Consider the following 27,736-nt stretch of genomic DNA (forward strand, 5'->3'; position numbering starts at 1 on the left):
ATACAAAGTGAATAATGAGACCAAAATAATAATGTTAACAAACACGTTGACAAGAAATTTTAATCAATTCAAGCTACATTTAAAATACAAATTCCAAGTTATCAAGTATAAGCAAGCGGGAAACGTAACCAAATAAAACTACAATAACAAGCAACGAAATGTACAAAATGTAGTATTTTATAACTGAAATTCACTTTCAAAGTAGAACTTTTATTTACTTTTTGGAAAACTGAAACTATTTAGTTGCACTTGGCAGTATTTTATTACATTTGCTTTAAAACAACCCTTTATTTTCCCGTTTCTGACATATAAATATTTAGTTGTCGGAAACATAACTAGGTAGGTACATGTTGGTCGGTCAGTTGGTCGATATTTTGATCATAGGATTAAGCAAAAGCAAAGGTTTGGGACAAGGACTAACAAAATTCTGTAAACATATGACGAAAACTCATTTCACAGGTAATGAATTCATTTCGTCACAGAACAGTACAAACAGCACGTGTAACAAGAATAAGATTATTTACAAACTTTTGATCGATTATCTGTAGTATGACAAAAGAAAAAGTCACAACAATATTTAGATAGGACACCCAGATATAAGTGGTTCAGAGGTTTTCGTTGAAGTCCCGAGTTCATAATTACTCAAAACAAAAGAACTGAAAACTGAAAAAAGAAAGTGTAAGCAATATTGCGTCATCAGTCTCATCTTGCCGAAAAAGAAATGCAAGATCGGTACAAGTACACAAAATGTTACGGACTTAGGGACTTTGTGGATTAAGAGTTATTTGACATCTAAGAAGCTACTTGTCTAAAAAATAGATAAAATAAAATAGTGACTTTTTTAATTTATGAAAGAGTGCTGCATCATTAGTCGCCTACATACTACACGTGAACAGATATTTTGTTGAAATCTAAGTACACTAGGATATTAATATGATTCTACAAAAAATAAAAAGAAGTGCAGAATAAAAAGATCAGTACAAATAAATACATAATTATTTTAACAAGCATATAATTTATACATATATGAAAATACAACAACATTGATCTAAAGGTTGTGCTCAATTACATATAATCCATAAGCATTCTGAGTATCAATATGAAAATACAAATCCAATTAAACAGACACGTCTACAGGTAAAACAATAAAAAGGTTTGAGAGTTATCAAGAACACAATTATGAGAGTAAATGAAGCATACAAATGAAGTTATTGTAGTAAGTTTAATAAATGTTCCTTTTTGTCTTTGTAATCGGAATTTGGTAACTAATACGCCTATATGTGGCATTGCTGCTTGGATAAACGTAATTGTATAGCAGCATTACAGTACCGTAAATTACAGCATTTGTTTTTCTAGTTTACAAATTCACACAGCATAACATAAATTTGATTATTTTTGGTAATAATGTATTGCCAACTTTAGCATAATAACAATTTAGGAAATAATTAAAGATTACATGTAAATATGGAAACACATTGACGTTTACATCCTTGATTATAATACCTAACGAAACAATTTTCTAACGCCCGCTCAGTATCGTTGTCAATATCCTTTAATTATAAATAGTACATATAGTACATTGTTGAACATATAGTACATTGTTGAAGTTTTCAGTATAAAAAAACCAAAAAAAACCCACGAACTTTCAACAAGATCGAATGCCGCTATGATATCATTCTGTTTATACTAGGACATTACATAAATGTATGCAATTGACAAACGAGGGAATTTTATTATAAAGCAAGACAATTTTGAGAAAAAAAAATTCTTCTTTTTTAAATCTGGACTGATATTTGAACATATATCAGTGAACAGTCAGTCCTTTTAAATGGATAATTTATAAAATCACTACTTTTATGTGTATTTGTGCGAGTTTCAAAAATGTAGAAGTCGAAAATGAATGAAATGATATCTTTTTTCAGATTGGTTTTATTGACATTTTAATATGATATTAACAATATATTGTCCTAAATGTGTATTAGATTTGAAAAAAAATGTACTTTAGAATTTTGAAATATATCGCCAAATATCGAGGTGGTGTTAGATGTTTCGATAAGTATATGTTATTCAATATATTTTACTCTGTACAAACGCCTTTTTTTATCTTTTTTAACTTAAAAATGATTTCTACAGTTTCCTTTTCTTTAAAGTTTGTCAAATTCTTCATTCTGAAACCGTGATTTCTTCGAATAGAATATTTTATAGTACATTATTTCTTAAGATTAAACAAAGAAAGTATTGTAAAAAGATGCTTCTTTTCATTTTGAACGGTCGAAATCCCCGTATGTTTGGTGTTTATTTTTAAATCTAGAGCTAGTTTTCACAAGGAGAGAGAGAGAGAGATAGAGAGACAAAAAAAAACCCGAATAAAATCACTTAAAAGATAATTTTCTGCCAGTCAGTATTACAGTACGAAGTCAAATCTGCTATTTGATTGCTGCTTTAGGGGTATTCGTTCTTGGTACCTGGGCTCTTCCTATTAGACATTTATCCGTTTCATTTAGTATTAAAACTCTTCTGATTGCAGTTGTAGAATTGTAAAATAAATAGACTTTCTGCATCTTATGTAGGTTTTGTTTGAAATTCACTTAGAATTGAAGGAGCACGGTAACTAATAAATTTATTGGTTATTTTGAATTTATCGGTCATTGTCTACAAATGAGCAAATATTTAGGAAATTCTGTGAAAGCAAAGTAAACTGTAGAAATCATCTTTTATAGGTATTTACATATTATATTTGTATAAAGATTTTTATACAAATATTTTTATTCCACAAACGATTTTTAAATCATTTGAAGTATTTGGTTTTATTTCATTTTTGTTTTTGTATGTTTTGTTTTTTCCTTTACTTTAACGTTACCCTTATCTTAGATCTTTAATAAGCCCATACTACATCACACTGACGTCATTATATGAATCAAGTATTGTCATTTTGACCATGATCGGTGCATAACTGTAGTCATGATCTCATGACAACGTATGACTACATACATATCTATGTGATCATTATGTAGCGAAACATTCACCCGACTTTTGGACCTTTTCTCGTGTCTAAGATTCCAGTTTCAAAACCACGCATTTGTGTATTTCAGGCTAGATCATTCGCATTGAAACAACTATATAAACGACTAACGTTTGTCGCAATGTTTGAATCGTTTGACATGGTTCTATTGCCGTTTTCAGTTATTGCTATCTGATGACAACTTAGTTAATCTCATCAGTGTTCTCAGATTTTTCAACAGTAGTGACTTGTTCTTTGCATGTAACCTAAATTCTCCATGGGTCTGATGAATGGCTTCTGACACTTCTACCTTTTACCAACAGTCATCTCGCCCAGAGCTGAAATCATAACCTCTCTATATTTATAGTCCAGTACTCTTCCCATAAAATTAACCGTGACAGCATCAGTTGTTCGCATTACGGTGGCACAGAGGTGACATAAGTGTTTTTATACTAATACGTGCGCACGTAATAAGTAATACGTACGCACGTATTAGAATAAAAAACATCAGCGCACATATTAGCAGAAAAAACATCTGCACACGTATAAGTTATTGTGTGCGCACGTAAAAACATCACCACACGTATTGGTATAAAAATCATCAGCGCACATATAAGTAGAAAAAACATCTCGTAATATATAATACGTGCGCACGTATTAGTTTAAAAAAACATCTGCACACATATAACTTATTACGTGCGCACGTAATAACTTATATGTGCGCACGTATTAGTTTAAAAACGTCTGCGTACGTATTGTTATAAAAAACATCAGCGCACATGTAAGTTTAAAAAACATCTGCGCACGTATTGGTATAAAAAACATCTGCGAACGTATAACTTACTACGTGCGTACGTATTACTTTATACGTGCGAAGATGTTTTTATACTAGTACGTGCGCACGTACTGATATTTGCGCTGATGTTTTTATACTGGTACGTGCGCACGTATTAGTTATTACGTGCGCATGTATTAGTATGAAAAACATCTATGTCACCTCTGTGCCACCGTAGTTGTTTGAGGTCTTTTTTTATTTTTGTGTTTTTTTTTATATTTACATAACACTTTAGTTGTGTTCTGATGCTTATGGTCTTGTGTTCAAACCAAATTGTCTATTCGGAGGGCCTTTTATCTAGTTATTTATACATTATATCGGCGCTATCATTATGTCTACTATGCATGATTAACTGCTCTCATGGTTCAAATTTACACAGATTTAGATAGACCAATATTTTTCTACACTTTCTGTATACCATAGATAGTCAATAAAATCACACAAGTACAATAACATTATTTCACACTAACGAATACTCGTACTGAAAAATGCTCAAACGTTTAACAAGATTTAAGAAAACAAGGCAGTCTGAAAGACAGCTATATTCCCCGCCGCTGTTATGGATAGTGAAAGGATTGATGGTATTGGGTGGACTTTGTTAATTATATTTTATAGTCCACGGATGTCGACATCAATGATACAGAGCGGACACAAAATTGAAGACTCAAACCTTTGACCTCGAGTTGTGGTCTTGACTTTGAGCCAACATGGCTGACTCATGAGTTCTGCACATGGTCTTGATGAGGTGATCATTTGACCTAAGTATCACGAAAATCCTTCAAGGTGTTTAGGAGATATAGAGTTCAAACCTTTCACATTGAGTTGTGACCTTGACCCTGAGCCAACATGGCAGACTCATAAACTCTACACATCGTCTTGATGAGGTGATCATTTGACCAAAGTATCATGAAAATCCTTCAAGGGGTTTAGGAGATATAGAGCGGACATAAAATGGAAGGCTCAAACATTTGACCTTAAGTTGTGACCTTGACCTTGAGCAGACATGGCTGAATTATAAGTTCTGCACATCCTCTTGATGAGTTGATCATTTGACCCAAGTTTCAAGAAAATCCTTCAAGGGGTTTAAGAGATATCAAGTGGACACAAAATGGAAGGCTCAAACCTTTGTCCTTGAGTTGTGACCTTGACCTTGAGTCAACATGACTGACTCATAAGTTCTGCACATCGTCTTGATGAGGTGATCATTTGACCCAAGTTTCTTGAAAATCCAGAGTGGACACAACATGTTACGGAAAGACGGAAGGACGGAAAGGACGGACGGAGACCATTCCTATAACCCCCCACCACTCTTGGCGGGGGATTAAAAATGAGGTTTACAAGGTAATTTTACTTTTTTTAATACTATTGAAATAAATGTGACTAAAACAATACATATCGAACTTGCTCTTTAAAGGCTTTTTAAAGACAATGCATTATTTGTGTACTTTTTTGGAAGAGATCAGTATGTATCTTCAATGATGTTAGGATGAAATAAGACCAAAAAATATGTACAGTACTAAATTTAGTCAAGACATGATAACACTAAAAGCTAACTAATATACTCAACAACATTTTTAACTCCACACCTGGATTTTTGTTTTATCCCCCCCCCCCAACCCCCAAATTTCGACAAACTTATTTTCCTTAACTTATGTCAATATTTTACAGGGTTAAAAACAAAAAGTGTCATTAGTATGGAGTAAAAAAGGTTTTCGAGTATATCTCCTCGCTATCGTCATTCTGTCTGCATGCATTAGGCGTGAGGGACTGTAACACTGGTCGCCTTTGCTACATCTTCGATCAATGGTTGTACCAAATCAGGGCCACTCTCAAGTTGTTCTTGACACTGAATAGGATAGGAAACAAGATGTAAAATGATATAAAACATAGTCCCGGGTAATATCAATGGCTAAGATACTTTAATGGAATGGAATACGTGCCAATTGGATATCGTGAGACGTAACATCAGCACTCGTGTTAACATTTCGTAAATGTTGTAAGACTTTGATATTAAAACGGTAGTCATAACAAGATACAAATGAGATATTTTCTGTTTAACTTACGATAATTTCCTTTAATTCCAAATCTTTTATTTCTTGAACTGGTTCCTTTATCCTGAAGGTCCATGCTTTTCTTCGGCAGCATAATATCACAAACAAAACGATAACAGCAACCATAGCAAAACCAAGAGAGCAAGATGCTGCAATAATGACAGTATCTTTAGCATCGGTTGCTTCCTTAAGTATGGGTTGTTCGAAGTCTGCATTTGCTGGTATTTCGTCACTTTGAAGATGGAAATCTGAAAAACGGAGAAAAGCACGTTAAACAATTATTGTTAATTTGCTTTATCTTACGGGTTTTAAAATTAAAGGTTAATAGGTTTGCGCTTTACACATATACCTTGGAAGAGCATTATATTTTCTTAACTGTGTCATAAGGGGATGCGTTATCTTGACGGTCACATTGTTATTGAATTTGCTGGACCATGCTGAGATGAAAATACATATCACGAAGAAAAAAACTTGTTATGTATCAGTGCTCTTATTTGGAACATACCTAACATTGTTTCTTTCGAAGGACGAGAACAAATCGACTTTAAACTAATATAACGGCAGTCTGAAATTATTGTCTATTTCCCTACCCAATTTTTATAGTCTTACTTTAATTCATACTGTTGATAAGGGGAGTATACATAACAAAATGTAAAATAAAGCGCTCATGAAAATCGTATTTGGTTTTCCGATATCTTCAAAAATAGAACCAGCCATTATTTCATCAGCCTTTACCAGTGAACAATACAATTCACAACAACAGTCTCAGATTTTAAAGAGGACTCAATTTTGTGAGACTGAATAAAACTCATTTTCTGTTTTTCGTAAGGCTAAATTTAAACGCATATAGACCTGTACAACTTGTTGAAATATAGTTTGTGAAATGTGGTACCGCTAGGGACATGTAAATGTGACTTTTTTGCATTAATTTGTCAAATATATGTTTCCTTTGCCAAAAAGTATTTAAGCAAGCGTCATTTAGGCTGACAAAAAGAAATAAAACCTCACCTTTTTGAGATGAAATATATTCCACCCAGATTAGAATTGTCATCAAATTCCAAATGTTCATCATGAATTTCATCCTAGAAAAATATTTAACTAAAGTAAGAAACGTAGAGTATTGCTGAGTTCTATATAAAACTATCGGCAATTTAGAGTTTTCATCGCTGTAATTATAATAATCTTTACAAGTACTAACATTTATTATGTCTGCCTCACACGTCCAGACCTCCTATTTCCAAAAAATACCTAGTTTGATAATTTCATGAAACAGCCTGTATCGATTAGATATAAAATAAGTGTGCATGTATCTTTTCCAAATAAATGATTATATCCTTTCTATCCAAAAGTTTAAAAAAAACATCAGCAGATTACGACTTTTGTAGTTTGCGCAGTTAAAGTTATTGTTCATTATCATAATTCAGGAAGTGCACAGGAAGATATATTTACCTACAAAATCAAAAGAGTGACTAATGATTTAAAGGCTACACCCTCGTGAAATTATTCCGCAAGTGTATAACCTCATCGTATTCAAGTTTCGATATTATGTTAAAACATGGTTCTGCTATATATTAGTTCTTAATTATGACATATTTGGATTCATACACGAAATTATTAATATGATCGTTCTGACGTGTTGTGAGGCTTAAAAATCATAATATTAATAAATTAAATGTTTTATCGTGATAACCAAAATCATGCATTAATTTGTTTGCGTGCTACGTTTCCAAAGGATCTTCTTAATATATATCTAATTAATGTCGTTAACAGCTGATTATTGCATTTGAATGAATTTGTTTTTCACAGTCGTTGGTAAATAGCTAAAATACACATCGCATGAAGTGAAGGGACGAATAATAAAAATGAATTCATTCATTGTTCAAGCTGACATTACCAACCGAAATGCTTTGCGTAAGCATGGAGTTGAATTGTGCATTGTACATTATTATGCACATGTAATTGGGATAATCAGAAAAGCTGAAAAAAAGAATATAAAATTGTCAGACATAAAATAAGCAAGGTTTCTAAGCTGGATCAACAACAACAAAAACAGCAGAGAATGCCATGAGAAATGTTCGGGGACCGGTAGCTACACAACAAACACCTCGTCGTCCCGACAATTGTTGTGGTGTGTGAAACCGGACCATTTGGAAGGGCTAGTCAGAATAGTTCCGAAATTAGACCGTTGTAAAACAAATAATCAGATTACCGTAATTGTAGAGTGTGTAGTGAACAACATTCCGGAACGGAACAGGCTACAGCCATATATAACGTGTTTCAATCAAAAATCCAAAAACGTTTAAAAACAATACAATAATCCGTTTTGAACATATTAGGGAATGTTTTCGAAAGTTAAGCAAAGTTGTTAAACGATACTGGAGAAAGAATAGACAATTTTCTATTTATGTCAAGGGATAACATAATCGGTCTGTTAATCCTGAATATTATATACAATGATGAACTTTATCAAGTATTAAGCTATGTGTCTTGTAAAACACACGTTGACATAATAATCAGAATTTACCTGTTAATGATCATAGATTATGATAGTGAGAATCTCAAACATAGACAAATGGATACATAAAAATGACATTTGATATATCCATTTGCATTCCAAAGGTAAGTACTCATGGTCTAAACAGAAAGCCAATACAATGAGTTGAGAAAACGGAACTAGTAGGAAAAAAAAATGGTTTACAATTTACCATTTGTAAAACGTTTCCAGTAAATGAACGCAGTTTTAAAAAACAATCAATAATCCCGTTTTTTAGAACACATTCGTCCTCCACCTCTGATCCATGCGGAGATGTTAACAGTTACGTGCAGAGAAAAGGTAGTACAGAATCCAGGAACACTGGTTAGGTTATCAGCCCGCCATACTGTGGCAGATATTTATATATATACTAATCATATCTCTTCTTTATATTTTATGTCCACACACTCGGCGGTTTTTTAAACTGAAATTGTATTTTTTGGTGGTGTGCATTTTGGATTTTTAATTTATATGATTTCTCGCTTACCTTAAAATTGATAATACAAATGGTAAAAATTGTTGGTAAATTTACTGTTATCAATTCGTATGTAATTTTAAGGTCTTAATCGTTTTGTCATTTGTATTTGGGTTCAAATTTTTCCTGAAAGGACATTTGGTTTTGAAAATATTATTATCTACCTTTAAAGGTATACTGGACTCAAATTACATCTCTGAAAATATGGAAAATCACTACATAATGTTTTTGTAGTTTATATGTATTAACGGTGTTATGAATTAGGTTTGAAATAGTAGACGCTCTAAAATCTATATAGCAAAACACAGGATAAGTGTGCACTCACACTAAAAAAGTGACAGTTTTTTTAAATAATATACCATTTCTGCATTACATTTAATTATATAGAGGATACTTCATGAGTGTCTTTTCATATTGATTTGTTTGGACGAGTTGAATAAGATAATAAAATGCGAGACTCTGAGGTAAAAAAGGGAACAGCATAGATAGGAAAACAAAAATATTGATAATTAGTGCTGTAAGTTATGATAAAATTTGTAGCGAGTCAGACGTTTTCAGTCAATTGTCCGTGCAAGAACAAAGTTTTAGTTCCATAAGCCGTGAAACTGAAGCAGTTAACAGAGTTGTTCATTCACACACAAAAGCTTTGCGAAATTCATTTGTTAAGGTATATTCTGATAACCAAAATGTAAAATCTGTTTTATTAAATGGCAGTCGGAAATCGAATATTAATAGCTCAGCATTAGAATTGAACAGTTTATTTGATAAAGAAAATATTGTTTTATGTCCGGAATAGATTCCCAGAGAAATGAACGACAGAGATGACTATTTGAGTAAATGTTTTGATTGTGACGACTGGAAAACTAATCAGAACATTTTTCAGTATTTAGACACAAAATGGGACCACACGAAATTAATAGGTTTGCTTCACATTTAAACAATAAATGTGAAAGATTTAACTCACGGTGGTGGGTTCCGAATTCTGAAGAAATCGATGCCATGGAAGAAATCGATGCCATGGTGCAGCCATGGGAACAGTACGTAAACTGGTTAGCTCCTCCTCCTAGACTGATTACAGAATGTATTTCAGAACAAGCTATTTCTTCTTTGATTATTCCACCGTGGAAAAGTGGATCTTTCATATTTTTGGCAGACGTTAATCGACAATAGATGCAATTTTAGAGGTTTTGTTAAGGAAATCATAAATTTAGGAAAAAAGAAATGTTGTCTTATCAGGAAACGGAAACAATGATTGTTTCGCCAAAAACCCACTGCCATATGATATGCTGGCGTTAAAATGTGTTTTTAGTTAAATAGGAAGAGGACAACATGACTCAAAATGTTATTATTTTAATGAGAATCTAATAATTTCCTAATATTGACAGGTATTGGTTTGAAAGGTACGCTGAAATGGAAACTAGATGAACCAGGCATACAATGACATTTACAGATGCACATTTCGAGGTATATTGCCGGCATTCTGTTACAATCTAGAGCAGACAATACTTTTACTAAGTACAAAAACGCATTCAATCAGTTTGAAAGATTCTGTGATTCCAAAACATTGACTTCAAAGCCAGCGCTACCTATAAGTGTCGCCAGGTATTTCACTCATTTACCTGACGAAGGCATGTCGGATCACATAGTGTCCGCAGCATACTACGGTATAAAATGGGCACATAGTATAAACGCTCTACAAGACTCAACAGTAAGTAACATTGTAAAACGTTTACTGCATTCAGCAAAACGCAGAGCTTAAATCCTAGTGGAGAAGAAACAACTCAGAAATGTTACAAACACTCTGTGCTAAGAACGAAGATACTAGATAAATAACTGACTTGCTAGATTTAGCAATGATATCCAGTAAAGTTCAGATCATGCCGGTATAAAAATTAGAAAAATTAAGACTGACATTTATAGAGACGGTTCAGAAATTGTGATCTCTAAATGTACCTCGTCAGCTTGTCCATATTCCATTTTACAAAGATATAATGGTAGTAGCGAATTTGCCTAATACTTCTGAGGATGTTTTTGTTCAAACCAGGTTTAAGGTCTAAAACAGCTTCATGTCTTATCAAAATGACCAAAAAGCTTAGTTACACTAAGACAAGAGAATGCGTTAAGGCTAAGCTTGCGACCGTAGCACCCAATCTTAACCTTGGCACACACTCTATAAGACCGAGCGGCGCTACTACCGTAGCAAATGAGCAAGACATATCTGAGAGATGTCTTAAGATGCACGGTCGGTGGAAGACCGAAGTCGCCAAAGATGGCTGTATAAAAGATACATCAGAGGAACGATTGTCAGTAACAAAACAGCTTAATCTTTGAATATCCGGTCAGGTTTTCATTTAGGCATTGAATTTGAATTTTCTCTCCTCTATACTTTGTATTATCTATACATGCATCTGGTAAACCGCATAACAGAGTTTGATATAGCTTGTAAGAGATAGAGTTAGGACTTTCTGGTACTCTGCGTTATATCGTAAGCGGAGTATCTTTGTCCTCACGTTTTTGGAGTATAAAACCGGTTTTGAACGCTCGAGTGATTCGAGCTTTAATTAGATGTAAATGTAAAGAGAATTCAGTTCTAGCGAGTCTCACTAAGCGACGACATCGTTTTAAATTCAAATTCCGTGCCAGTATTGAATATAAAAAGGTTATGATAAACATGATAAAAGAAAACATGCATTTCCTGAAATTTAGTTTGACTGATTTACCTACCTGAAATTTGTACAAAGGATGTTAGAAGAGTCTTTTAAATGTTCTCATTGAAGCTTCTACATGTATATGTTTATGTAAATGCATATTTTTGAAACAGTTGCAAGGATGAGGCCCTACATTCGGTGGTAAGACAATGTCGCATTAATGCGATGACAAAATGGGTACAAGTTTCCAGAGTTTTCTCCAAAATAAAAAATTAAGTATAATTATATATTAGGGGTTTTATCTCTGGTTTTTCCTGAGCGAGTCGACCATATTTTGCAAGCTTTTCAAAAAATATTATGTCCGACATACATACATGTACTTCATGTGTAAATTATTTTACATTCATGCTGCTATTATTTGTATTTTTGTTTTGTATAGTTAGGCTCGCGAACTTATTCGCTAGACTATTATAAGTATAAATAGAAAGTCACAAAAATTGGCAGACAAAAGAAAATGACGAAAAAAAAAAAAAAAACGTTAATGACTTCTTTAACTTTATTTGCCTTAATTTATAATACAACTATAATATAATATTTTGCTTGATGGAAAGAAAGTAAGTGCAAGGCTTTGAAAATGGCCTATGAGGTATTGTCAAATGTTTGAATAGTTTAAAGCAGCGAACAAATAAGGTAATATATACATTTTACCTGAGTCCAGACTATTTGTAAAAGGTAAAATAACATAAAAGCACTAAAAACATATATCCATACGTATAAATTACATACACCTATATGACCTGAAATAGTAACGACATGGTTTTACCACTTCTATTTTCGTCCTACTGCGTAAATTCTATTTTTGCGTGCACCTAATGCAATGGGAACGGTTTTATTATATAGAGCATGATTTAGAACACGCCGTTAGAGTAATTTACAAATTAACTTAAAATCATCTCAGATTATAAATACCGTGTCTACTTTCTTTTGTTTAAAAAAAAATCTTATAATTGTTAGTCACTGATATCCTTTCATTTAAATATATGCAATATCGGGCATTGTCAACAATGCTAATCTTATTATAAAACAATCACGAACAAAAGTAATATTGAAAGACAAAGGTCAAATTGTTGTGAAAATTGCAAAATAGCACATTTAGTAATATAATGTTTTGTCAAAAATATTTGCTCTCATTACTAACTGAGTCATTCATTTCAATGTATCTATGCTCGACAATCAATGCGATGAAAAAATTATTAAATATGAGTCAAGGTCAAACCTGATATTGAAGGTCAACGGTCATTTTCAAGTAGAATTCGTATCAGATGACATGCTTTTCTCTTTTTGTACGAAAGTATTTCATCATTATGTTATTTCAATGTGCAGTCTACTTATATTTTAAATTATTTAAATGTACTTATGTCCCGCTCTGCTGGCAATAAAAGCTTGATTATCTGGCTTGACTAATTGAACGAACACTTAGATATATTATCATTAGGTTTTGTAATTGATTCATGTAAAGATCTGCCGAGTGCACTGCACTGGGTATTTGCACCAGAGGGTCTTTAGAATTGAAGCAAATTGTGTAAAGAACCAGTTTGGAACTTTGAGATAACTGGTCGTTTTTGTGCTTTCCTCGCCACCGTTTGTTGTTAATTTGCACTAGAGGTTCGAAATAAGATACTCATTACTCATCCCCTGTGAAAAGTTCATTAAACCTCCCTTCGTCAATTTTCATAGATTTTGTAAGTTTCTTGCAAAACATTGCATCCTTTGAGCTTTTTCACACAGCTTCAATAATTTCATGTTCAGTCGAAATGCATGAACACCTCCCGAAGAAATCCCCACTGATGCAGTTTTTAGCTCACCAGGTGAGTTATTGTGATTGCTCGATGTCCGGCGTCTGTCGTCTGTCGTCTGTCTGTCTGTCTGTCGTCTGTCAACGTTTAGCTTGTGTATGCAGTAGAGGCTGTATTTTTCAACTGAACTTCATGAAATTTGGTCAGAATAATTACCTTGATAAAATCTAGGGTAAATTTGAAAATGGGTCATCTAGGTTCAAAAACTCGGTCATTAGGTCAAATCAAAGATAAACCTTGTGTATGCGATAGAGGCTGTATTTTTCAACTGATCTTCATGAAATTTTGTCAGAATTATTACATTGATGAAATCTAGGTAAAGTTTGAAAATGGGTCATCTTTGGTCAAAAACTAGGTCACTAGGTCAAATAAAAGAAAAACCTTGTGTATGCGATAGAGGCTGTATTTTTCAATTGATCTTCATGAATTTTGGTCAGAACGATAATCTTGATGAAATCTAGGCCATCTTCGAAAATGGGTTATCTGGATTCAAAAGAATAGGTCACTAGGTCAAATCAAAGACAAACTTTGTGTATGCAAAAGATGCTGTATTTTTCAATTGATCTTCATGATTTTTGGTCAACATGATTGCCTTGATAAAATCTAGATTAAATTTGAATATGGGTCGTCTAGAATCAAAAACTAGGTCACTATGTCAATTCAAAGAAAAACCTTGTATATGCAATAGGGGCTGCATTTTACACCGGATCTTCATGGAATTTAATCAGAATGTTTGTCTATATAAAATCTAGGTGAAGTTTGAATATGAATTATCTAGGATCAAAAACTAGGTCACCCGGTCAAATTAAAGAAAAACTTTGTGTATGCAATAGGGGATGCATTTTACACTGGGTATTCATAAAATTTGGTCAGAATGATTCCCTGGATGAAATCTAGATCAAGTTAGAATATGGGTCATCCTTGGTCAAAAACTAGGTCACTAGGTCAAATCAAAGAAAAAGCTTGTGTATGCAATAGAGACTGTATAATTATTCAATTGATCTTCATGAAATTTGGTCAGAATGATAGCCTTGGTGAAATTAAGGTCAAGTTTGAATATGGGTCAACTGGGGTCAAAAAGTAGGTCGCTAGGACAAATCAAAGAAAAACGTTTTGTATGCGATAGAGGCTGTATTTATCAATTGAGATTGATGAAATTTGGTCAGAATGATTGCCTTGATCAAATCTCGGTCAAATTTGAATGTAGGTCATCTTGGCTCAAAAATTAGGTCACTAGGTAATACTGAAGAAAATTATCCGCTGTAGGGTCCCCCGCAGCCTCGTATTTTCCTCCACGTAAAAGAAGGATACCTCATGGAGACACTACAGTTTAAGTTCATCTGATTACCAGCCGGTAACATGATAAACACCTCTTTGGACCGTAAAGCGTCAGTTGATCATTTGATAAAAAACTATTTAAAAAGAAAAAGTAATTAATCTGTTGTAATTGTGATACATTTACTCAAATATTACTTACAATTTGTTTGATATTGTTTGAACACACATATTTAAGCTATACATGTTTTAGGTGTATACATTTTTAAAACCGAACAAACTGTATTGTTTATGGAGACAAACGTTTATTCTATGTTTATAAAGATACTGTGAAGTATTTGTTCATATGTTAGGTCTAACACATCTTTAATTTCTAATAATATGTCTATTTCCAGAATTACTTACTGCTATCTTCACAGAGTTTTACGCAATATCCTGAAGAACACTCGCAGATGAATTTAAACGAATGAGCAAAGCACGTGCCCCGAATGCAAGGGTTATATCTACATGGGTCAGTCACTGAAAAATGTATAGGTAAAATTTGTTCATAATCTCATAGCAAAACAATTTAATTTTAAAGCATTGAACGAGTGGTTAAGGTCACTGGCTTCAAACTACTTGCCTCTCATCGTTGTAGATTCGAAAATTCGCTTCAGGTAGTATAGAATCCCTTCATATGGAACAGCCATCGCGCTGGCTTACGTAAGTTAGGTGGTTCTATCTAAGTTCCTATCATGCCTGGAGAGGCACCTGAGGCCTTCCAACATCATCGCAAGCTGGAAAGTTGCTAAATGACCAATAATTGGTTCAGTTTTTACGTTAAACTCGAAAAGAAATAAAAATAAAAAGTAAGAAGTACACTATACACATCTGTTGGGTTTAACGTCACACCGTCAAAACATAACATTATGACAACTTCCCAGCTTTTGACCGTGGAGGAAGACTTAAGGTGCCCTTTCTTGTATTATTTCAGGCACGGGTAGGCACCTTGATAGAACTACCAACCTTCCATAAGCCGGCTGGAGGCTACCTCACATGAAAGAATTCTACAACCCAAGCGTGTTTAGAACTCACAGCGGTGCGGGAAAAGTGATTCGAGGTCAGCGACCTTAACCACCCGGCCACGGAGACCCCCACACTAGAAAGTTACTTAGATAATAAAGGACAATCTTATATAGTAAAACAATAAAGATAGTTTGATGTTGTATGAACTTTAATGGTTTAATTAAAGGAAACCGTGGCTTTATATTAAACGATCTGTCAAACATATAATTATTACGTATGTCTATATTTTATGAAGGCGTTCGCTAAATTTAAGTATTATACTCAACGCCATTTAAAAAGGGAATGCGGACAAAAAATTGACAATAAATAAGGTTTGTCAAAAATACGACTTTAATTTCACAAGTAAATACAAACAGGCAGAAAACAAGTCCGCATTGTACCTTTTGTAGTGTATGTAGCCGGACAACTGTCATTTAATATGCATGACCTGCCACAGCTCTATAAATAGCGCACACAAAACCTTCATTCATTTCTATTTTAACATCGAGAAACATTCACTTTTACGTTCGATAACAAAACAAAAAACAAAAAGGTGGATATATATAATAAAAGGGTCATTATAACAGCAGTTAGATCTGAGATTTTGTATTCGGCTCTAATATAATTATTTAGATCGTTTACGGGCGCTATGCAAGTATTAGACAAGATGTGTCACAGGAGATCGCGCGCTCGACTATTTTGGTACTGTGTAGTGAAACGGGGCATATCTGAGGAAACTACACCTATCACTGGAGTCATTAATACACCAGCAGAGGAATCAAAACAGTTCATGTGTGAAGTTTCTAGTTCAAAATACCAAATGAAAACTAGGGAGTATGGGTGCCCTAATTTTCGTCCATCCGAGAAGAAAATGACACAAGCATCTACACTTAATGGGACTTGTCATATATGGTGTAGGTGATGATGTGGAATAACTGATAACAGAGATAAAGTGGACGCGTATCAGAACATTAACCAGAAATTTTATGTGTCAAAAGGGCATAATTCATGGAATATTTTCCCAAGAGCTATGGTCATTGTGTCATGATGATGTATGTGAGTGATGATGGGGAACAACTATTTTAAGTTTGAATCAAATTCATTTTGTGATTACAGTGATGGCGTGAAAGTTCATAAATATTTTAACCTGAAATTCTAGATAAAAGAAGTATAATTCATAAAACATTGGTTCCAGTGTAATGCCCCATTTGCCTTTGTCATATAATGTAAGCGATGATAAGGAACACTTATTATAAGTTTGAAGTAATGACAGAATAAATTGTGATAGTGGCGAAATTTCATATTTGCTCATGGTATCTTCTTTATAAAATAAAAAAGGTATACGTCTTTACAAAATTTCGGGACAGGTCTGTTATTTCTTTGGACAGATAAAACACAACTGATTTTTGAGCTCGTAACCACACAAATATACAGTCGAAACTCGATATCTCAAACTCGCTTACCTCGAAATTCCGCTTAAGTCGAAGAAATTTTCAAGTCCCGTCAATTTTCCTTCATCATATATGTAATTCAAAACTTCGGTTACGTCAAAATTTGACTTACCGAGACTTCGGATGTGTCAAAAGGGTTTTTCAGTCCCGTCAATAAAATTCAAGTGCGTTGTAATCTCGGTAAGTCGAAGTGAGAAAACTATGCGATTAAATTTCACACATGTCATTGTGAATGTAGCTGGTTATTAACACATGTCCATGTTTATTGCCTTACCAGAAAGTCGTGATGCCGACATATCAAAGGTGCGGCGAATATCAAAGTGAGATGATGTCCTATTTGTTTGCACGTGTCATAATGATAATTGTTTGATGTAAACATTAGATTTCATTAATCAGCGGTCATTTGTTTTGTGACGTTATGAAAATTGCTTTTAATTTAAACTAATGAATTAATTAGTTTGAACAGTTGGGATCTTTAATAAGGATTAATTAGAGGTTATCGCGATGAGACTGTATTAAAAATTAACTTCTTTGGAGAAAGCATCATTCCTTCAAAATGTCAGATCGAAATGCTATCATTCCTCCGGGAGAGAAACGTGATACAAAAGGGAAACTTGACTCAAAAACATTTGAGGTTAGTATCTTAGTATCATTTTTATTCTTCGAAAAACTGAAATCTTTGATAAGCACAAACTGTACGGAATCGTGTACGCGTTTTTATGATGACTGATGCGCACATGTCGGAAATGATACTTGACGAACATGTATGTATGTATGTATGTATAGATTGTGTATTTCTGATTATGTTTACATGGAAATAAAATATAAAATGTACTTTAAATGAATAATCATTTTGTTGTGCGTTTTAAAATATTTATTGCAAGGTATACTATATTCATAATGTGTCCAATAACTGGAGATTAAAAAAGGTGTTGAAACCAACGTTTTTTTCACCATTTCGTCAATATACGTCCCTCCTCATAACTTGAATTTCGGTTATCTCAAAATAAAAAGCAAGGTCCCTTGAAATTCGAGATACCGAGTTTCGACTGGCCATTAAAGAGAATTTAAATGTCTTGCTCGTCTTTAACAAGATTTACAGCTAGAGGTAACCGCCTTATATCCAAAAGTGTTACTGCGTTCTATATAGTGTCACAGATTTTTGAAATAATAGTTCATTTCAGTTTCATGGTTAAGATATATAACCCTCTGTCACACCACATATAAAACAATAACAGATAACAAATCGTGGCACATTTTTGTTTGAATACGATGACTGTGTTTCAAGGACGCTGGTTGTTTCTGGATACTTCAAACAAAAGCTATTACAACATCAAACCCCTTATAGCCATGATTTTACTTATCAGATGTACTTAGATTATTATATTTAAGTAGAAATATTAGAAAGGGAAATGAATACCAACCTCTCGTATAATTTGGAAATGATTTAATTTGAAAATTGCATCAATAACATTAAGACGATACTAAAATTTGAAAAAAATATATAATTATTTTATATATATTATAGATATTATTCATGACACGTTAAAGATTTTCTCTGCATAAGTAAATGTGTAACTTCAGCGTACAACTTGTGGAAGGTGTTCAACCTTATGGGACAAGGCAGTTTTCACAAGAAACACAAATTATCACAAACACTTCTGATGGTAAGTGAATAATACGCAACCGAAATATCATTGCTGTAACGTCAATATCGCATAGAAGAATACTAACTGTGTTTTAGATATTACTCAAAGACTCGAAATGAACTACCTTGTTTAAGAAATAAAGTATCCAAAACAGCGATTTGTCGTTGAATGTAATCATCAGTTCAGACTTGAAGGAAGTATATCACGAGGGTGCAGCCCGAGTGATGTAATAATACACATCTGAATGACAATGACCTTATACAAGAGCAATTCACTATTGGAGATATACCGGTATTATTTCGATTCTTACACGTCATTAAGGATTTTTATCAACAAATATACATCATCTTTGAAGATATTCACCAGTGTTTTGCCTGTTTTGTGTGGCTTTCTTTTCCAGTGCGCCGCTATGACATTTGGCGCTATACCATAACTGTGACGTGCAGAGTGCATGTGTTGCATAACTATACACAGTTTCAGTCTTCTTTGATAGGGAATTAAATCGGGTCATGTTAGGAAATATGACTTTTGATATTTCAGTGACCGTAACTATATATCAGTTCTACAGACTTGGAAACTTATTGTAATGTACATCAGAATTTAAGGCTTGGCCGTTTCAGCTTATATATAACAAATTCTTACGTAAAACAAGGAAATTTTAATAGACTATAAATTAAACAAAACCCAATGAAAATTATGTAATGGAAATCGACAACCAGAGAACCTTATCCATTTTTATACACCCGTCTCTGAAAGAGCGGGGCGTATTATGTGACGGCGGGCGGGCGGTCGGCGTCAAAAAGCATATCCGCTCTCTAAGTCAAACAGTTTTCATCTGATCTTCACCAAACTTGGTGACAATGTTTGTGGGCATAATATCTCGGCCAAGTTCGATAATAAGCCAAATCGCCCTAGGCACTCTTAGATTATGGCCCTTGAATTACTCTAAAAACTGCAAATTCAGCCTTGTCCGCTCTCTAAGTCGAACAGTTTTCATCCGATCTTCCACAAACTTGCAGATAATGTTTGTGGGCATAATATCTCAGCCAAGTTCGATAACCAGCCCAATCGCCCCAGGCACTCTTGGATTATGGCCCTTGAATTACTCGAAATCTGCGAATTTAGCCTTGTCCGCTCTCTAAGTCGAACAGTTTTCATCCGATCTTCACCAAACTTGCTGAAAATGTTAGTTGGCATAATTTCTCGGCAAAATTTGATAACCAGCAAAATCGCCCCGGGCACTCTTGGATTATGGCCCTTGAATTAGGCCAAGTTCGATGACGGGCGTATTTTGTGACAGTCTGCCACTCTTGTTTATTATTTCCGGTGCTCATAAAAAACGAAAAAGTTTGCTGGGAATGAGCTATGTCAAATAATTCCCGTTGATTTACAGTACTGCTATCTGCAGCTGTTAAAAGGATTTTTTGCCGCTATTGTACACGGTGATTGTCACAATTATGGTGAGACTGTTAAAATTGGAGGTCGCTGACATAGTTTAAGAAAAAATCTGTTTCCGGTGTCTTGTACACAATTGATCTGATTAATTCCAATTATGCCGAGGAACTTCATTATTTAGTTTACATACATATAATCTGTAATTACTAAAAAATATAATTAATGCCTTACAGACCGTGCTAGAATAAGACTACGCATATAAATTGTATCCGAAATGTGTTACTGTTTTGCCTTCACATAAACCAAGCTTTGAGAACCATCTATTAAGAATGAATTATGCCTTTAAAAGCATATAGCACAATAATGCCTCTAAAACGTCTTTATATCACAAATGAAGTCTTTCAAAATAATCAAATTTGCTGTAGGGAATGCATGCAGCTCCAGCCCATGCTTGAGAGGAACATGTTTTGGGAATGGGACAGAATATCATTGCTTTTGTCCTTCTGGATTCACTGGGAAAACTTGTTAAATTAGTAAGTAGTCCTAAGTAATTATTAAATAAGTTATATGTATTAACAAACAACGTCTTTTGATTATGTAAAGCCCAAAGACGGCCTAGACTATTTGTAGCCTATCAAATATATAAATTGTTGCATATACTAGAGACATGTATAAAATAAAAATATGTTCACCTCGCAACAGGTCGTCAATGTCAAGGACGCATAACACTATATGTATCAAAGTATCACATATCAACTGCAAACTAATATGTAAAAACTAATTAAAAGTCATTGAATAAGCAATTATTTCTTTGAAGAATGTAAATTGTGTTCACAAACCACAATCATCATCTGAAGGACACACATAATGATATTAACAGCCGGTGGGGGAAGTAGTGTTTACTTGCTGGACAAGATTTTTTGTTGGAATCAATTTTTCTTGAATTCTTACTAATGTTACAAATAAATATTTTCGCACTACATTTAGAACAAAATAGTAAGTTTTCTTCGAAAGGTTAGTTTTGTTTTTTGTTATTTCAGCTCTTGATGCATGTAGTACTAATCCCTGTCTGAAGGGTATATGCCTCCATCACCACACAGATTATTATTGTGTTTGTCCCTCGGGGTACACTGGTAAAAACTGTGATTCAAGTAAGCACAATATACCTCATTAAGTTAGTATAAATCGTTTTCTGTTTGATAATATCAATTCCAGAAATACTTTAGATGAGGTGAAATTACTGCTCTTAATTTTTACATCAGGCTTTGATAGTTTCAGATTTTAAAGTCACAGTATCTTTTGAATTAATAACAGCAACTATTGATGTCCAAACTGTTTGCAAAATTTATACATCATTGCTTACATCACATCTTTGTCTGTTGTTGAGAGACACATACCTCAATTTCCCTCAGAATTAAGAGGCCGGCACCTTCGATATTCTATCGAATTTTCTACAGTACAATGGAGCATTGCTTGAACATGTTTCAACTCCTCAACCGTCGTCTATATATTTCTTTAAATCTATAAGAATTTCAATTAAGCTCATCTTTAGTACCGAAGGCGAAAGTGCTTTATGAAAGATATCTTTTCAGTAAATAGCTACTTGATACATTTCAGTAATAAATGCATGTAAATCTAATCCGTGTGTGAGAGGCGTTTGCTACCAACATCACACACAGTTCCATTGTGTCTGTCCTCCAGGGTACTATGGAAAAAGATGTGAAACAGGTAAGAATCATCCAGTATTACTGTCGGTATTTGTAAATAAAAGATCTGATCAATTTCATATTAATTTCGTTTTCCTTTTACCGACTACAGTATTAAACATAAACTACATTTTGACATTTTTTATACATACGTACCAATATGTTTTTTTCGGTTGCTCTAAATAGGGTTCAAACAGAGATTTCAACCAACCAACTGTTTAAAACAAAACAAAGCAAACAAAAAAGCAGATGACCGGCTGCAAAATATTGCATTTTATTTTCCTAAGAAATGTTTTAAAATATAAATTGTTTGAAAATGTTTAAAGTGATGTTTTTCAGCTTTCCGACCAATTTTAATTTGCAATAAATTTTCTTAAATAAAATAATCATAACGTGAAATAATTTCTACTTTAATTAAGTTGGAAACTTCGTGATTGTAAATTAAAAATGATTAAATAATTGTATTATTACTTTTGACGAGAAGTCTCGTTTGTCTTTGTTTCACTACAAATAATTGTTTTCATTTATACTTTCGGTTATAGATTTTTGAAAATCGTTGCAGAAATAGATAATATGTATTAAAAACGTATAGCCATTTTATTGTCGTTTGTGTATCTATAGATATTTTATAAATAGTATTATGAAATGCAATGATAAACAAACGAAGAAAAGTTATCTTTTTCAGATAACAACGAATGTTTCTCACAGCCATGTTTAAACGGGAGGATATGTCTTGATCAGATAGGGAACTTCTCATGCAACTGCCCATCGGGATTTACCGGAGACCGTTGTCAGACAGGTAAATGGAATAAGCAAAGTACTGTATGTACACCTGACAGGAATAAAAGACGCCTGTAAGTTATGTCTTTTGAGTTTACCATAAGCATGAATTGTATGAAATACATACGTTTTGAGAGCCGATCCTAATAGTATAAATTGTTTATTTGTTTGCTTTTTATTAATATCTATTGCCATACAAATAATAATGAGTAAAGTATTTAATATAGTTATGTACTCAATATAACTCACAAATTCCAAGTGGTTAAACGTAACGAGAACAAGCCACTAGATTATAACAATTGGATTGATAAAATCTGGCAATCATAAAACTTAAGCTTGAATTTGAATTTTGTGAAGTATACATTCTCTTATACTAACATTTTTGCCTCTAGTAGAATAAATCGTGTATTGCTTCAATAAAAAGGCTGCATGCGTTTCAAAATACAGAACTGTTATATCTTGATATTAAAGACAGGACGTGATGCAGAAAGTGTATTTCAGTCTTTGGCATGAGTAAGAATTTACACAGTAAATTATATACACTTTCAACTGTGACTTGCTTGAAATTACAATCTAATCTATGTTGGCTAAATTCTAAATTTACAATTGAAAAATAATTTTGATAACTCATCGAATAACTGCTTATTTCAGACATCGATGAATGTTCATCCAGCCCATGCCTCAATGGTGGGGTATGTAAAGAGGGAATAAACCGATATGTCTGTCAGTGTCCAACAGGGTTTGGTGGCGACAGGTGTCAAAATGGTTCGTTTCCTATTCCTTTTTCTTTTTAGCTCGGCTGTACGAAGCGGTGAACTATCTCAATAGTATTTGCCCCGGCGTCGATGTTAGCGGTTACAGTTTCTCCAACACCCGGCCCTTTTATCTGCGCTGCATGGTTCTATGGCGGTTTGGATTGCTCTGTGCTTCCAGGAAATCTACCTTTACCTATTATCTTTGATTAAAATGTTCTTGCTCTTTCACTCTATCAATAGCGTGATGACTACTTTTATTTACTGATCGGAATGCTACTTAAGAATGAGCATTCGTTCTAAATTTCATTCATCATCAATTTCTTACCTGAAACGTAAATGTTCTAAAAAAGAATGTTTTAATCATGTGCTCTTAGTATAGTTTTAACGTTTTGTCAGCTCTCTTTTCAGAGTTCACTTCTTCCATATTCGTCGCTACTACTTTGTTTCTTAGGTAAGACATTAATTAAGTTACCATTTGCGTATGACTGAATTTGACCTAGCAAAACTGCTTCATTATTGTATAGACTAATTGTGTGGGGTTTGTATAGAAGTATATACCAGTCACGATATCTAATTGTGCATATGATGTTTGATTGATAATAAATGTAGTTCGAAGATCATTTCATTTCAACAGGCATATGACCGATATCGTTATCTTCCGTTTATCATCCCATGCTCTCTTGACGTATTATAAAATAAAGTTTTGGATTTTTTATCAAGCATATCGATCAGGTTATCAAACATTGTTTTACCTCCCACCAGATTCTAGCCCTTTCATTGGTTGAGTAGTGTTACGTGGTTTCCCTCTATATTTGAGGGTCAGTCGATGACCCTACAGGAGAATTGCTACTGTTTTGAATTTTTCTTAAAACGACGCCATCTTGTTTTTGAGAATAACTGCAAAAAAGATATTTATGCAATTATTTTTATAAACGCGCTTTTATTAGGTACATGAGACCATGGTACAAATGTATAGTGTATGCATACCGTATTTCAATTACTACAAAAAAGTTTTTATAACGGAAACGTTTGGAGAAACGGAAAGTGAGATTGTTGGCGATTGTTCAGGATTTTAGCTTTCTGCACTTCAATCTAGGAATATAGTGCATCTGGAATGGAGTGTTATTGAATAAAATCATCGAGGAAACGGGTTGCCTATTTGTTCTGTCAAGCGGCGTTATGGCGTGTGTATAAGTCACGTCAATCGTTTGCTTGGTGAGGATGGGTAATCCGGCATGCAACTGACATGATTGAACTTCGGACAAAATTTCACTTGGCAGCAAACTATAATTATTCATTAATGCTCAACAGAACAGAGAGGTCGGGCACAAAACAAAACAAGGTTAGCCTTTGTTTTTTAGCTCTTATTTTATAATATTTTTTATTTGAAAGACCTATTTGTGTAATGGTTCGGCGTATTAATTTTAGATTTCTATGCAAGGGAGACTCGGATCAAGTTTTGTTAAATTTTGAATTTAATTAAAGAATGATTTTAGATCAGAAGGTAGGATAAATAGAACATTAGGTTACTGTCTAACTCTTATAAATTTAAATTTATTAAGTGAGTCGGAGAAAATATATAAAAGTCGAGGCTCTGCAGAAAGCTAAAATCCTGATCACTGACCTGTGTCAGAATAATTTGTATATCTGATATATTGATAACGTAATACATAAGCACAGATAGTGCTTGACTCCCTTTTCATGTTATCATTGCTATAATTATTGTTGAATTGCTGTTAATAATAGAATTTGGGTCATTTATGGCTGATTTGGGTTCATTATGTGGATGGCTGGGTCCCAGCTTCGCACATTATGTCATATATAAAAGTCAAAGGGAACCAGATATTTGATAGAGCAAGTACTCGTTGTAAAACGTTGTGTTTAAATTTGGACCAATCAGAAACAAGTTCTAAAAATAGCACGTCTGCTGGGGTATAGATAGGTAGATGGATGACAGAGAGCTCATTCGGTATCCAGCAGTTGAAGAAGACACATCGAGGATTCAACTAATAATTTATCCCAGTACCTTGAGAAGGAGACTATTGCACTTACCCTGTCAGGGCGGATAAATTATTAAAAAGAAGACTTTGGAAGTTCTTAGACTAAAGAAGAGTAGCAGAATTTCGATAAGGTTTCGAGCTATAGGGCCAGCGCATAGGAGTTTTACCTTAAAGGTAATTGAATGCTATAGACCATAGCATATATAGGCTGAGCATCGGGAAGCTGAGACAGAGACCCAGAGTTTGGTAATCTACTGAGATAGTAGGAGGGTTCCAGCTTATAGACTATTCAGCATTATTGGCGAAGTACAGCCAAGGCATCGGGGATATACCTATATGCTATATATGATAGCATATAGGCGCTGAGCATCCAGGAATCAGGGCATTCGTATAGAGTTGAGAGGACAGAGGCTGAGCATCTATGCGATAGGACTCGTATGTTGTTGATTCAAAGACATTGTCTGACGGGAACTTCAACAAAAAGACCAGTCAAGTATAGAGTCTCCACCCTATAGGAGTTTGAGCTAATTGAAAATTGTTAGTTTGAAACATTTAGTGATTTGCCTGATCCCTGAAATTGTCTAGCTCATAATTAAAATCATTTACGAATCATTGGTACACGAATCATTTAGGCAAGGTAGCCAGAGGAAAATTCTATATCTGAGATATTTGGTCTCACCAGCTTTACGTTTTAACAAAGGACATTCTACATCGTTTGTCAGCTAGTCTAAGACATAGTCACCTTAGCGATTGGACCCAAACCATTGTTCAAGATACTAAAGGTGTAGGCACTTCCCTGGGTCATATAACCAGTATCCTGACAACCTGATAAAGCAAAATGTTTCTGACCCCTTGATTTTTGCCTTTATTTTGCATGAAGGTAGGATAACACCCTACTTGCCCGGGAGAAGTAATAAAGTGGTCGATAAAACAAATCAATTATTGGGTTTGTTAGTGACCCTCTACGGAAATATGTAGGGTCAGTATGCTTTATAGAGATCTCGGCTTCGCCTCGCCTTCTATAAAGCATACTGACCCTACATGTTTCCGTAGAGGGTCAGTAACAAACCCAATAATTAATAATGTTAGAACGTTCAAGCTTATCGTAATCACCATAGGAAAAAAAACAGAAAGTATATGGAACGCAACAAAGCAAAGCAATAGCAGACTGATTGAGTCTTTTCGCAAGTATATAAGAGTTCAACACCTTTCATGCTCCCAACCCTACTCTTCATACCCCCAACCCTCAACCCCTGCCCCACCCTTAACAACATTGCCTGAAGTTGAACGCATTTATACAGGTACTTGAATGGATTCAATAATTCCAAAGGGCCAGGAAATGTAAATGTGGTAAGACATTTCACAGCTGTCCCACGGTTTAATACATACGCAATTAACAGAGTTAATGCCGTTCTTAAGCCTTAGTCTAAGACTTTTAGCTTCGAAGAAGAAGGGCACGTGTAGTTTGTCATGTACACAATAGTATGAACTTGATAAACAAATAACTTTTGAGGGAATCTTTTCAGACAAACTTCTTTTTAACGGTAGAATGTAATAATAATTATATTTATAGACTTGCATTTTTTGTACATGTGTAAAAAAACTGAAAACAGCTTATCTTTAAACACAATAAAAATAAAAGTAAGTTTTGTTTATGTCTTTTAATTATTATCTTTTGCTTCCTTTAAATTTTATTGCTATAGAAAAACGTGTTGGAAATTTTTATACACGAAGAGTTCTAAACATAAATTCACTTACCTTTTTTTCCTTGGGAAAACATTTCGTTTTAAACAACCAGTTAAATGTGCCAGATATCATGTAATTGATAACGAGTTTTGGCATGGATACAACTATTACGTGTACGCAGTTATAATACGCGGCTAAGTTGAAGTTCGAAATGAAGTTTAATCATTCCCGATTTAAAGCACGTTTTCCATTTTTTTTATATATCTGTTATTGTTTTTCAAACACGCCTGTTGACGTCCTGTTTTCATGAACCGTGGTTTCACAATTAATATCTGGGTGTCTATTAGGTCAACAAGTAACGCTTTGCTTATTACTTATCATATTTTTTTATAAAAGTTCTTTTATGTTGTTTAAAATTTGGGCAGAAAGGTTAAACATATATGTAGATATTTGCTTTAATGTGACGTCAGAGAGACAACGACGACTTTGGATTGATCTGGATTCGTGTGAAATCCTAACAACTGAATTTGACAAAGAACTTCCATTTTAATAAAAACTTCATGTTTTTTGTCGATTGAATTATAACAAGAAACGTG

The 27,736-nt window shown here is 33.9% G+C and overlaps 2 long non-coding RNA genes across 6 annotated transcripts; one reads left to right on the forward strand and one right to left on the reverse strand.

Moving 5' to 3' along the window:
* Positions 1–46: 46 nt before the first annotated feature.
* LOC123549071 (uncharacterized) lies at positions 47–12,363 on the reverse strand. 5 transcript variants are annotated; one of them, XR_008371332.1, is made up of 4 exons: positions 12,252–12,363; positions 6,896–6,969; positions 5,900–6,135; positions 47–5,682 (listed from the first exon to the last, which is right to left on the reverse strand). It is a non-coding gene; the product is annotated as an uncharacterized LOC123549071 (long non-coding RNA). The 5 variants fall into 5 exon arrangements; XR_008371336.1 differs by having other exon boundaries at positions 12,245–12,263; XR_008371335.1 differs by lacking the exon at positions 12,252–12,363 and adding an exon at positions 11,620–11,642.
* LOC128557702 (uncharacterized) lies at positions 9,904–18,003 on the forward strand. The gene is made up of 3 exons (XR_008371337.1): positions 9,904–10,603; positions 15,070–15,208; positions 15,648–18,003. It is a non-coding gene; the product is annotated as an uncharacterized LOC128557702 (long non-coding RNA).
* Positions 18,004–27,736: the final 9,733 nt, after the last annotated feature.

Source organism: Mercenaria mercenaria, chromosome 6 (assembly GCF_021730395.1).
Source record: "Mercenaria mercenaria strain notata chromosome 6, MADL_Memer_1, whole genome shotgun sequence".
NCBI lineage: Eukaryota > Metazoa > Mollusca > Bivalvia > Venerida > Veneridae > Mercenaria > Mercenaria mercenaria.